Source organism: Euprymna scolopes, chromosome 25 (assembly GCF_053919585.1).
Source record: "Euprymna scolopes isolate OS-2025 chromosome 25, ASM5391958v1, whole genome shotgun sequence".
Taxonomy (NCBI): Eukaryota; Metazoa; Mollusca; class Cephalopoda; order Sepiida; family Sepiolidae; genus Euprymna; species Euprymna scolopes.
This window is the reverse complement of record NC_136506.1, coordinates 84,149,625-84,161,998: the sequence shown is the minus strand read 5'-3', so window position 1 is coordinate 84,161,998 and position 12,374 is coordinate 84,149,625. Positions and strand designations below refer to the sequence as shown.

The 12,374-nt window shown below is 35.9% G+C and overlaps 1 protein-coding gene and 1 pseudogene across 2 annotated transcripts in view; both read left to right on the top strand.

Annotated features, from left to right (window-relative positions):
• Positions 1–12,374, top strand: part of LOC145247471 (frizzled-5-like) — a 437,519-nt gene that overhangs the window by 203,417 nt on the left and 221,728 nt on the right. The window lies entirely within an intron of this gene.
• LOC145247700 (U2 spliceosomal RNA) lies at positions 5,006–5,146 on the top strand (annotated as a pseudogene).

The following is a 12,374-nucleotide window of genomic DNA, read 5'->3' as shown; positions in this document are numbered from 1 at the left end:
AAAAAAAAAAAAAAAAAAGAAAAAAGTTGACCCAGTCGTTTCCGAGTCTGTAGGGAACTCTCTCACTCGCTCACTCACAGACACAAAATTCATTTTATATAATAGTAGATAGATAGATAGATTATTATTTGTACTCATTAGGAGTTCTCTCACAGGTCATCATCAGAGATTATTCACTGAGAACAACCTGTGGTGTTCTCTGGGGTTTGGTGACAACAAGTCTTCCCCGATTTTCAGTACTCTTTACCTCTTTCAATAACTTTTGCAAATGAATTTGCGTTATCACAACATCTGCTTACCATTGATTTCTCGCTGGCAATGGACATTGTTCTTCAATGAAATTTTGGTCTCGATAAGCTTCCTCAAGGTCCCAGTCCTCATCCTACTAATCCAGGGAAGATCTGGTTAGCGCTTTCTCTCCTCGGTGTTTCCATCTTCCTTGGCCCTTCTCGATTGTAATTATTGTTATTTTTTTAAAATTATTTCTATTATCATGATTATTTTATTTACTTTTTGTTAAGCCAATTTCACATATAAATACTTTAATCTGAAACGTCTAATTTGTTGGGGATTATTTCACAAAAAAGAAATGTCACCGCAGATTGTTGTTTTTAGGTCAGAAGAAGATAGATGATGAGGAAGAGGAGGAGGACGAGAAGATGAAGAATTAGTGACATCGGAATTTAGGGGTGGCGCGAGGGGCTGCGTAATCGTTATTTTATTTCATTTTTATTTTTTTTTAAATATTTATCTTTGATTTTATTTTCTTCTCCTCTTTCTCATACTGCTCCTCCTTCTTTATCTTCTCCCCTTCCTCTTCCCTACCTCTTAATCTTTCTCTCCTTCGTCTCATCTTCTCCTCTTACTATGCATCCCCCCTCTTCTTCCCTTATTCTATTTTCTCTCCCTCCTTTTTCCTATACTTCTCTTACTCTTTCTTTTCTCTTTTCAGCAAGAACAAAGACATTGTGTACTTTTGTTGTTTATTTATTCATTTTTTTTTTTTGGGGGGGGGGGGGTTCTATCTATCTATCTATCTATCTATCTATATATCTATCTATCTATCTATCTATCCTCTCTTTTTTCTCTTTGTTCTTTCTTCCTCTCCCTTTCTCCCTTTCTTTCTCTTTTCTCTTCTCTCTCCTTATTTTCTCTCTCTCCACTCTTATTTTCTCTCCCCTCTTCTCTCTCCCCCTCTTCTCTCTTTCCCCCTCCTCTTTTCTCTTCCCACCTCTCTACTCTCTCCTCCTTCTCTGTATCCCTCCGTTCCCTCCCATTTTCCGTTTCCATCTTCCATCTCGCTCATCTTTTTCCTTGTCTCGCCTTTCTTTCCTTTCTTGTTTCCTTCTCTCTTTTTCGTTCTCTCTCCCTCTCTCTTTCCATCTTCTCTTCCTCCTCTCTCGATCCTTCCACTCCTTCTCTCTTTCTCCATCTTTTCATCTCCTTCCCTCTTTCTCTCTCTCATCTTTTTCTTTTCTTCATCTTTCCTTTCCTTTCTTGTTTCCTTCTCTTTTTAGTTGGGTCCTGTCTTTGTGGCAGTCGGTGGAGGGGGGGGGGTCCATGCCAAAATGCTTCGCCGTGCATGTCAGTGTTGGGATTAACAATCTAATCGGATAAAGGGATTAGTGCGGTCAGTCAGGCTGGTAGCTCTATTCTGTGCTGAGGTTTGTACAGTAGAGAAGAATTTTAAAATATGGTGAATGTTAGGGGTCGTTGGCGAACTGAGGGGGCCCGGGAGAGCAACGGTTTCTGGGTTGTGAAGCTGTCATACCTAGCGACCACCCAAAATGAAAAAAAAGGGGGTACTCGATGAGGAGGGGGGACGAAATGGGGTTTGTCCAAACAACAACAATATGGCCGGGGAAGGTATACTTCGTCCCAACCCCTCCGCATTTTAGACACACACACGTCCCGACCCCCCCCCCCTTCCTCAGCATTCTACTCGCTCTGCCGTGGCACCTGTTCGATAATTTTGACCTTATTTTTCATACTCCCTCCCACCTCATTGCCCCACTTCTAAACTTTGGGTTTCACGTGGGTTACTCTCATCCCTAGGTGTTTCTTACTGTTTCGTTTTTTCCTTTTCTTTTCTTTTTTCTTTCTTTTCACCGGCGACGTGTTCATCCTCCCTCCATCTTCACCTTCGCGGACTGCTGCCTTGTCTAGACTCTAGTTCGGCCTTCCCCCTGGCATCTATTCGTTAGGGTGATTAAAAATGACAGACGACCCTTCTCCACCCCCTCCCACTATTTCACTAAATGTTTCAGTCTCTCGTATTACGCCCCCCCCTCCCTCTCTCTCTCTCTCTCTGTTTTAATAATGTAATGCCGCGAACTTTCTAAATAAATCAACATTCTACTGCTATCTCTCTATCTATACATATCGCTATCTACATCTTTATCTCTCTTTCTACCTATCTCTCAATCCTTCCATACATCTCTCTCTTTCTATTTACCTCTCTGTCTACCTCTCTCTTTCTATACCTACCTCTCTAAATCTATTTCCACCTCTCTTTCTCTATCTACCCCCTCTCTTTCTCTCTCTCTCTTTAGCTATCTACCCCCTCTCCCTCTCGCTATATATATATATATATATATATATATATATATATATATATATAGAGAGAGAGAGAGAGAGAGAAAATAAAAAGGAACAAACCGTATTATATGTTCATCAACGAAATAAAAACGAAACGTTGATGAACACATAATACGGTTTGTTCCTTTTTATTTTCTCTATTTTGTCGGAATACTATTTCCATTACTTTCATCATATATATATATATATATTTATATATATATATATATATATATATATATATATATATATATACCCCTCTCTCTCTACCTCTCTCTATCTTTCTATATCTACCTCTATATCCCACTATCCTCCTATCTATCACTCTATCGCCCCCTCTTTCTGTCTCTATCTTCCTATCTGTTTCCATCAAACGATAATCCTCTTTTAATTATTTATAATTGACGACTTTCCAGTCAGCATAGGTGTCAATCATTCCAACAACCAAGGGACTGACCTGAAATACCCAGACAATTCTTTCTCAGTTTGACCCTAGGAGATATGCGTCCTTCGGGTGTGAGGATTAGTTGCGAATCATTTCTACCAGATAAATCTATTTTCTAACCAGCCAGAGTGCTTTCAGTCCCATTGGACGACATTTTGTTGCAGTAGAAAAACGCAAGTAAATGAAGACAATATTTTTTGTGTTGTTGAAACAAAGTCTGTAAGCACCTTCTCTTCCTTTTAAAAAAAACATTCTATTTTACCAAATGACCAATTCCGCCATCCAATCGACAGCATGATCCTCCCCATGTCTGCTGACCCTTACCCCACGGGTCAGGCATACAAATTCCAAAAATGTCATCAAGTTTTTTTTTTTTCTATTTCACATATGTCCGATTCGTTCAGTTTCACAATTACTTACTGAACCCTCCCATCTCCCCTTAACTCTATCCCTTAACTCTATCCCTTAACTCTATCCTTTCTCTCTCTTTCTCTCTCACACACACACATTTTTTTCTCTCTTAGTTCTCCCTGGTGCTACCAGATCAGGCTGCCCATTGGCTTTCTGAGACGAAATGCACCTACATCGATTTCTGTTTTTGTTTTCTGTTCTCTTTTATAAAACTTAATTATGTTCTACAAAAACAACAGCCCCTTCCCCCTTTCTTTTTCCTTCCCTACTTCCCGGTTCTGGATATGACCTTAAACTATATCCGATGGTGAGGCCTCAGTTTGCAGGCTTTGGAGAGCGTGGAGCCACCCTTTAATTGCCATTGCTCCCAGGTCCACTCTGACCCGGAGTGGTAGTACCTGTTAGGGTCCCAACTATGGGTTAAATAGAAAAAAAAAACCCCCCAAAAAAACATATATTCTATTAAAAAATTGTGTTTCAAAATCTGATCAGATTTCACTTGACCCTGTCGACAGGGCATCAGAATATGCCGGCTACCCCCCCCCTGCAGAGAGTAGAAGTCCCTCAATGGGGCTACCTGTGCCCTTCTCTTTCACCCTTCTCCCCTCAACCCTTCACTCTGAAAATTCACGCGAAGCACAAATAAATAATGAAATACTTCAGGAACCTGACCCAGTAGCAACGTTCACTCAAACGTTAATAAAAATAGCAGAGGAAACAATCCTCAAAACTTCAAAGAAAAATAGTAAGCATAAACCATGGTTCACAAAAGAGTGTAAAGAAACAATCAAGAAACGGAAAAAAGCCCTAAAAATTTTCAGGATAAATCCGTCCGCAACAAATTTAGAAATTTACCGCCAAGCCCGTGCAAAAGCACGACAAATAACCAAAAAAGCCAAACCGGAAACATGGCAAGATTATGTATCTAAGTTGAATAATAAAACACCTAGTAAGAAAGTATGGGACATGGTGAGGAAAATTAATGGGAAACAAATCCAATACCCCACTATACACCTAAAAAAAACTGACGGTGGAAAATGCACTGAAAAAAAGGACATGGCAAACTTACTCGCTGAACAACTAAACAAAAACTCTTCACCCAAACACCACAGCTTAACATCCCAAAACTACAAAATAGAAGCAGAAAAAGGGAAACTGAATTTCGCTTCAAACAACAAAGAAAAATATAATCTACCATTCACAATATCCGAACTTAAAAGCGCTCTGCATAAAAATAAAGATACTGCTACCAGACCAGATGAAATCCATTACCGATTTTTGAAACAGCTACCAGAATCTTCATTAAATACTCTTCTAAACATATTCAATAATATCTGGCTATGGGTGGGGTGGGGGGATTATTATTATTATTATTATTAGTAGTAGTAGTAGTAGTAGTAATAGTATCATTGTATTATTACGCTTATCGCCCCGGACGTTATCATGCTGTGCATCCCTAAAAAGGGAACGTAGAATATTCCAAAAAGTGGAATATTCCAAATAAACCTTGTCACCGGAAATATTAAAAAAAAAAATTGGTGTCGCTGTTGAGGCAAAGCTAATAAAAATGATTTGTCTTTCTTGACCTTTTGGCTAAGATCAAAGTGTAGTATCTGTTCTTCAGGTGCTACATTTCAATTTCTTCTCTCTCGGTGGAAGAGAATTTCTTTACGACTAAGACAATTTTTTCTCCATGTTAAAAAACGACCCTGTTGTCTAAATCTGTCCCGTGGGGAGGCATTGTGAATAGGTACTATGTTTAATGTAACAAAGTTTTAATATTAAAAAAGTAACTGGAAAAAGTTATTTCTGATTTAATTACAAAATGCCCTGGAAATGTCACTTCTAATTAATTATAAAATTCCCTGGAAAATGTCCGTTCTGATTATTGTTTTTGTTTACTTGCCTCCCCACAAGGACGGAATTGGACATGAGGTCGGTTATAAATTTAGGGGGAAACCAGCTCCCCAAAGGGGGCATTCTGGTCAATAACAAAAATAAAAATTGTATCAATAATGAAGGATTTTCCTCCATTAACCCTAACTAAAAAGAGGGATTTAAGTCACTGGAATGCTGAAACTGATACTACACTCAGAAATTCGTGTTGAAGTAATGGTTGCCTAATCCCTAACCGTGTTAATGTTTTTATGTATTAGTATTACTTTCAAAAAGCTGCTGAAACAGTTTATGATTTAAACATTACTTTATTTCAAGTATATTTTAAGCAGTGGGGTGGGGGATATTAAATCAACCCCGAAAATGGGTGAAACCGTTTACGCATTACACATTACTTTATTCAATGTATATTTTTAACATTGAGGTGGGAAATATGAAGTCGGTTCCGGAAATGGCTGCAACCATTTACGTTTTGGACATTACTTTATTTAATGTATATTTTAACAGTAGGATGGGAGATAAGAAGTCGGTCCCGGAAATGGCTGAAAAAGTTTACGATTTATACATTACTTTATTTCATGTATATCTTCAACAGTGGGTTGAGGATTATAAGTCAGTTCCAGAAATGGCTGAAACAGTTTACTATTTAGACATTACATTATTTCATGTATATTTTTAGCAGTAGGTTGGAGATATAAAGTCAGTCTCGGAAATGGCTGAAACAGTTTACGATTAAAACATTACTTTATTTAATGTATATTTTCAACAGTGGGGTGGCGGATATGAAGTCAGTCCCAGGATTGAATGAGATGTGCAAAATATATACTATCAGAAAGCGTCGTCCACCATTGAATAAGATAGGTGGGTATTTTGCTACTATATAGTAGCAAAATACCCAGCATTGCCCGGGATCGAACGAGATTGGTGAACGATATATATTAGCAGAATATGCGGCGTCACCTGGAATTAGATAAGATAGGTGAAACATATATACTATGAGAATACCCAGTATTGATTGATTTGTTTGTAATGAAATAATCAGCCCGGGCAATATATCAAATATATTATATTACGAGGAAGAGGCATAATGTGGGGTTTTAATTATAAAAATTATTGTTGGAATTAGTAACATATCTAGGATTATGAACAACGATTAAATGTCAGTTAATCGATTGTGTGTTTATAATAAAATAATCAGCCCAGGAAATATACCAAAGTAATTATGTTAGTAAGAGAGGGCGATAAGGATGGTTTAAATTATGAAAAATAATTGTCAAAGTTAGTAACATATCCAAGACTTATGAAAAATGTAATGTTATTTAATGCATTAGTGTGTTTGCAATGAAAGTAAGTGGGGAGATGATGTGGGTTAAAATGATGAAAAATGATTGTCGACATTATTAACATACCCAAGAATTATGAAAAATGATAAAATGTGAGTTAATTGATTGGTGTGTTTTAAATGGAATAATCATCCCAGATAATATATCAAAGTTATTATTTTAGTAGTAGGGGGGTTGATAATGTGGGTTAAAATATTAAAAATAATTGTCGAAATGAGTAACATATCCAAGAATTAAGAAAAATAATGAAGTGTGAGTTAATTGATAGTTGTGTTTTTTATGAAATAATCAGCCCAGACAATATATCAAAGTATTTTTTAGTAAGAGAGGGCGACGAGGATGGTTTTAATTATAAAAAATTATTATCGAATTAGTAACATATCCAAGAATTACGAAAAATGACGAAATGTGATTTAATTGATTGGTGTGTTTATAATAAAGTAATCAGCCTAGACAATATATCAAAGTTATTATATAAGTAAAGGGGAAGGAGATAAGGAGGGCTTAAATTATGAAAAATTGTCGAAATTAGTAACATATCCAAGAATTACGAAAAAATGGTGAAATATTAGATAATTGATTGGTGTGTTTGTGAGGAAATAATCAGCCTAGACAATATATCAAAGTTATTATTTAGTAAAGAGGGAAGGGCGAAAATGTTGTTTAAAATTATGAAAAATGATTGTCGAAATAAGTAACATATCCAAGAATTATAAAAAATGATTAAATGTGATTTCATGCATTGTGTGTTTGTAATAAAATAATAAGCACAGACAATATTTCAAAGTTATTATTTTATTAAGGAGGGGGCAATTTGGGTATAAATTATGAAAAGTGATTGTCGAAATTAGTAATATATCCAAGAATTATGAAAAATAATGAAATGGAGGTTAATTGATTAGTGTTTGTAATGAAATAATCAGCCCAGCAAATGTATCAAAGTTATTATTTTAGTAAGGTTGAGCGAATTCGTTGGTTTAAATTATTAAAAAATATCGTTGAAATTAGTAACATATCCAAGAATTACGAAAAATGATGAAATGTGAGTTGATTGATGTGTGTGTTTATAATGAAATAATTAGCCTAGACAATATATCAAAGTTATTATTTTAGTAAGGTGTGCGATATGGTGAGTTTAAATGATGAAAAGTTATTGTCAAAATTAGTACCATATCCAAGAATTATTAAAAATAATGAAATGTGAGTTAATTGATTAAGTTAATTAATTAAGTGTTTTTTTTATAAAATAATCAGCGAATACAATATATCAAATTTAATATTTTAGTAAAGGGAGGGACGATAATATGGGTTGAAATTATGAAAAATTATTGTCGAACATAGTAACATCTATATATATAAAAGCGAAAATGTATGTGTGTATGTATGTACGCTTTTCTTCGATGTCCACAAAAGTCTTCTTTCAAAGAAGCGCTTGCTCGGTTCACAACTTCTTAAAACTTTTTATATCATCTATAAATTGTAATATCTCAGAGTTATCCACGGAGCTCGCCTGTCTATTTAATTTTATTGACTTTCAAACGTTAATTATTCTACATTTCCCCCCCGCATCGGCACGCGTTACATTCGGTTTTTGGTATAAAAAAAAAAGCGAAACTCGACTCTAATCACAGGCCGAAAGCCAGTTGTCTTAAGAGAGCTAAGTAACCAATGTCGATTTCGTCATATCAGACTGTAGCTTTCATTTTGCTCCTCCTAATAAACAGGGAGCGGGTTTTTAAAAACAAACAAAATGATTTATTCACCTCATTCAAAACTGTCCCCCACAAAATCGTAACTGCTGAATACCTATCGCCGTCACGTCAATCAAAAACGCGCACCTGTTTTTTTTTTTTAAACACTTTACTATTTTCCAACTGCGCGTCATGAAGGCTTCGTTTTTTTTTGGGGGGGGGGGGTTCACATACCCCGAAAAACACCCGGGCAACGCCGGGTACCCCTCGCTAGTATTTAATAATTATGAAAAATGATAAAATGTGAGTTAATTGACCGGTGTGTTTGTAATGAAAGCCCAGGAAATATATCAAAGTTATTCTTTTCGTAAGGGGGCGATACAGTTTAAATAAAAGAGTAGAATAATATGATTGTGCTTTCATTCATGCTGAACAGAACGTTCACAGCATGCCAGCAACAATATATTACATATGAAAAATGCTGCTGTGGAATTTCCACAGGTTCTGCTAGTTAGTATTATCATTTCTTCTATTTCTATCTTTCTTCACCTTGCCTTGAAATAAGATCTTCCAAACGAAGTCATCTGTCTGTTGTCTCCAGAGGATCTTTAAGACATCCTGTCCACCGATCGAGGTTTCTGGATGGGTGAAAATAGATCAGAGCGATTAGAAATGTCCATGAGTGGACTCCTTGTAGTATATCTAGGCGAGTGCCTCTTGGACAACTTGGGCTTTTTTTTGGTCGACTCCTCCTGTTATGGCACGATCTCTAAATAAGATTATGGGTTGAAGAAAGGGCAGGAGAAGGTGGGGGTGAATGGGTTTAGTCAATGGCACAGGTGGAAGCTGTCTTTTCTCATAGAATGCTGTTTTTTTTGTTTGTTTGTTTTTTGCCAAACATTTGGAGGACAGCAAGACTACTAAAAATATACTATTTAGTTGCTTATTCGTTTTTAGACTTTTTGAAAAATTTATTTTATTTTATTTATTTATTATTTATTTATTTTTTGTTTTTGGTACTTATGCAGGCTAAGCTCCGTGCTATCCTCAGAATTTTCCGGCAGTTTACCTAAAACGCTGGAATGTGTCGAAGGAAAGTTTTGTGATGTTTTTGTCAGCTTTAGAAGCTGAGATGACTTTTAGGGTCCGTATTGGATTCTAAATAAAAGCTACTTATGCAGAACATGGACTGTACCACCGTCAGAATTTTCCGGCAGTTTACGTAAGACGCTGGATGGTGCCAAATGAAAGTTTTTTTTTGTTTTTTTTTTGTAATTTTAAAAAATTTTTTATTTTATTTATCAATTTCTTTTAATATTTTTTTTTTTCTGTGTGTTTTAAAAACGGTGAATGAAAACAATATTTTGTTTTGTACTTATGCAGAATAAGGACCACATTATTGTCAGGATATTCTGGATAGTTTATGTAAAATGCTGGAAGGTTTACAACAAAAGTTTTGTGATTTTTTTTTTTTTTTTTCATGCAAATAGTGGCCAATTTTTTCATTGAAAATAAATTATTTTTGTTATTACGAAGATAATTCAATGAAAAATTAATTGAAAAATGAAAGCAGTATTTTTTTAAATTTATTTACAAAGAAAATAAAATTAGATAACTTACGAAGCTTTAAGAAAATTTAATTTCAAATCTAGAAAAAAAAAAACAATCGCTGTTAGGTAAGTTTCATAAATTAATGTTTATTGTTTTAGATTACATTGATATAACTTTTTGTACATTTTGATTAACAACCAATTGTAGCAAACAGTTTTGCTAATTTATCTATCACCATTTTTTTCCATGTCATCACTTAGCAACAATGAAAGAACAACAGGCTGTGAAAATTCTACTGTGAATGAGTTGATAGCGTGTTTTTTTTTTTTTTAGCATGACGTGGTCTGTATGTTCAAATTGCACACATAAATTTCTTTTTTTTCATTAACTGCAAAGAATTTTATAAGACTTGAAAATTGATGTATTTTTACATGACATGAAAGAAGTTTATACAAAATGATTTTATAAAAGAAACAGTAGGTTCTCTAGAGTGCAATGTAGAATAACATATATTTGGACCATTGTAATAAAAAACGCAAGACAGTTGTATGCTCAGTCCATCAAGTCCAAAGTAGCTGAGCAACGGCTTGGTTCCCACCAGTTTTGGCAAATAGCAAACAGAATCCTGAACAGAAGCGAGTGCTCTATCGCAATTATCATCAATGGACCTGAGATAATCTCGTCAGCATCAGACAAAGCCAAACTCTTTGCCAAGAACTTTGCATCTAATTTTACCCTTTGCGACCAAGGTCGCCAACCCCCAATATTTCCTCCTGTATCAGAAAACACGCTATGTGATATACAAATATCTGTATGTGATGTTGCCAAGCTAATCAAAAACCTTGATTCCAGTAAAGCAACCGGCCCTGAAGGTATTCCAATTATAGTACTCAAAACACTTCAACCAGAACTAGCGCTCATACTTACAAAACTGTTTAAACGTCGTCTTAAGGAGAATTGCTTCCCATCACCCTGGAAAATCTCATCAGTATGCCCTGTATTTAAGAATTCAGGTGATCGCTCATCCCCCTCTCAGTACAGGCCAATAAGTTTCCTGTGCGTCATGAGTAAGTTGCTGGAATCTGTTAAATCGAGAAGTAATCAACCATCTCAGCAAAAATAACCTTCTTAGTGACACACAATATAGTTTCCGTTCTGCTAGATCTACAGCAGATGTGCTTATAGTTATCTCATAGGATTAGCGAATCTCTCGATGGAGACAACCTTTCTAGAGCAATTGCTCTTGACATATCAAAAGCCTTTGATAGGGTATAGCATAAAGGTTTACTTCACAAGATCTCCAGTTATGGTATAGCTGGAAATGTCTTCTCAATTATTAAATCATTTCTCTCTGATAGGTTCATAAGAGTAGTAGTTGATGGGCAAAAATCAGAAGCTCACAGTATTAATGCTGGAGCCCCTCAGGGGTCCATCCTGGGCCCAACTCTTTTCCTAATCTACATTAATGATCTTCCAAATCACATCCTTACATCATTCATAGACATTTATGCTGATGACACTACCATCTATGATAGCACATCTATAAACGACCAAGTTCTCTCCGATTCTCTCTCCTCTGATCTTGATCATATTGTACAATGGGGAAAGGAGTAGCTGGTTACTTTTAATGCATCTAAAACCAAGCTTTTATCTTTACATCATCAACGTTCTGATCCCCATTTGGCATAAATTGAAATGAATGGATCTTGTCTTGAGGAGGCCTCATGTTTTGACAAGCTCCTGGGCTTGACCTTTACTTCTGATCTTAAATGGAATACATACATCAAATCTGTTGCCGCTGGGAAAATGGTGGGATCCTTCTATCGATCCAGTAGATATCTCATTTATGATGCAATTCTCTATCTATATAAGAGCCAGGTACGTCCAAGGATGGAATACTGTTGCCACATCTGGGCAGGAGCTGCTAGAAAGGACTTATCCTGTCTTCATAGAGTTCAAAATAGACTTTATAGCCTCATAGAAGATGTCCTTTTCTCTTCCTTGCAATCTCTATCTCACAGAAGAGATGTTGCGATTTTGTCTTTGCTTTATCATTATTTTTCATGGTAAGTGCTCGACTGAGCTTCAATCTATGGTTCCCCCTTGCCAATCTTTCACAAGAAACACTTGTCTAGCTGAAAACACTATCAATAATTCCTCCCACTCTTTATCTGTGCCTAAACCTAAACGTAGATTCCATGAACAAAGCTTCTTTCTTAAAACTGTACGCCTGTGGAATTGTCTTCCGTTTTCCTGCTTTCCAGCTGACTTCAATATGGTTGTCTTCAAGTCCAATGTTAACAAGTTCTTGATGAGCTGTTCTACTTAAGTTAACATATTTACCGAATTTCCATTACTAACGATCACTATATTGTCCAATTGACTACTGTACACTCTTAACCATTATCCTCGAGTGGTCTCTGAGCCTTGATAAGTGGTTATGTCTATGTAAAAAAACAA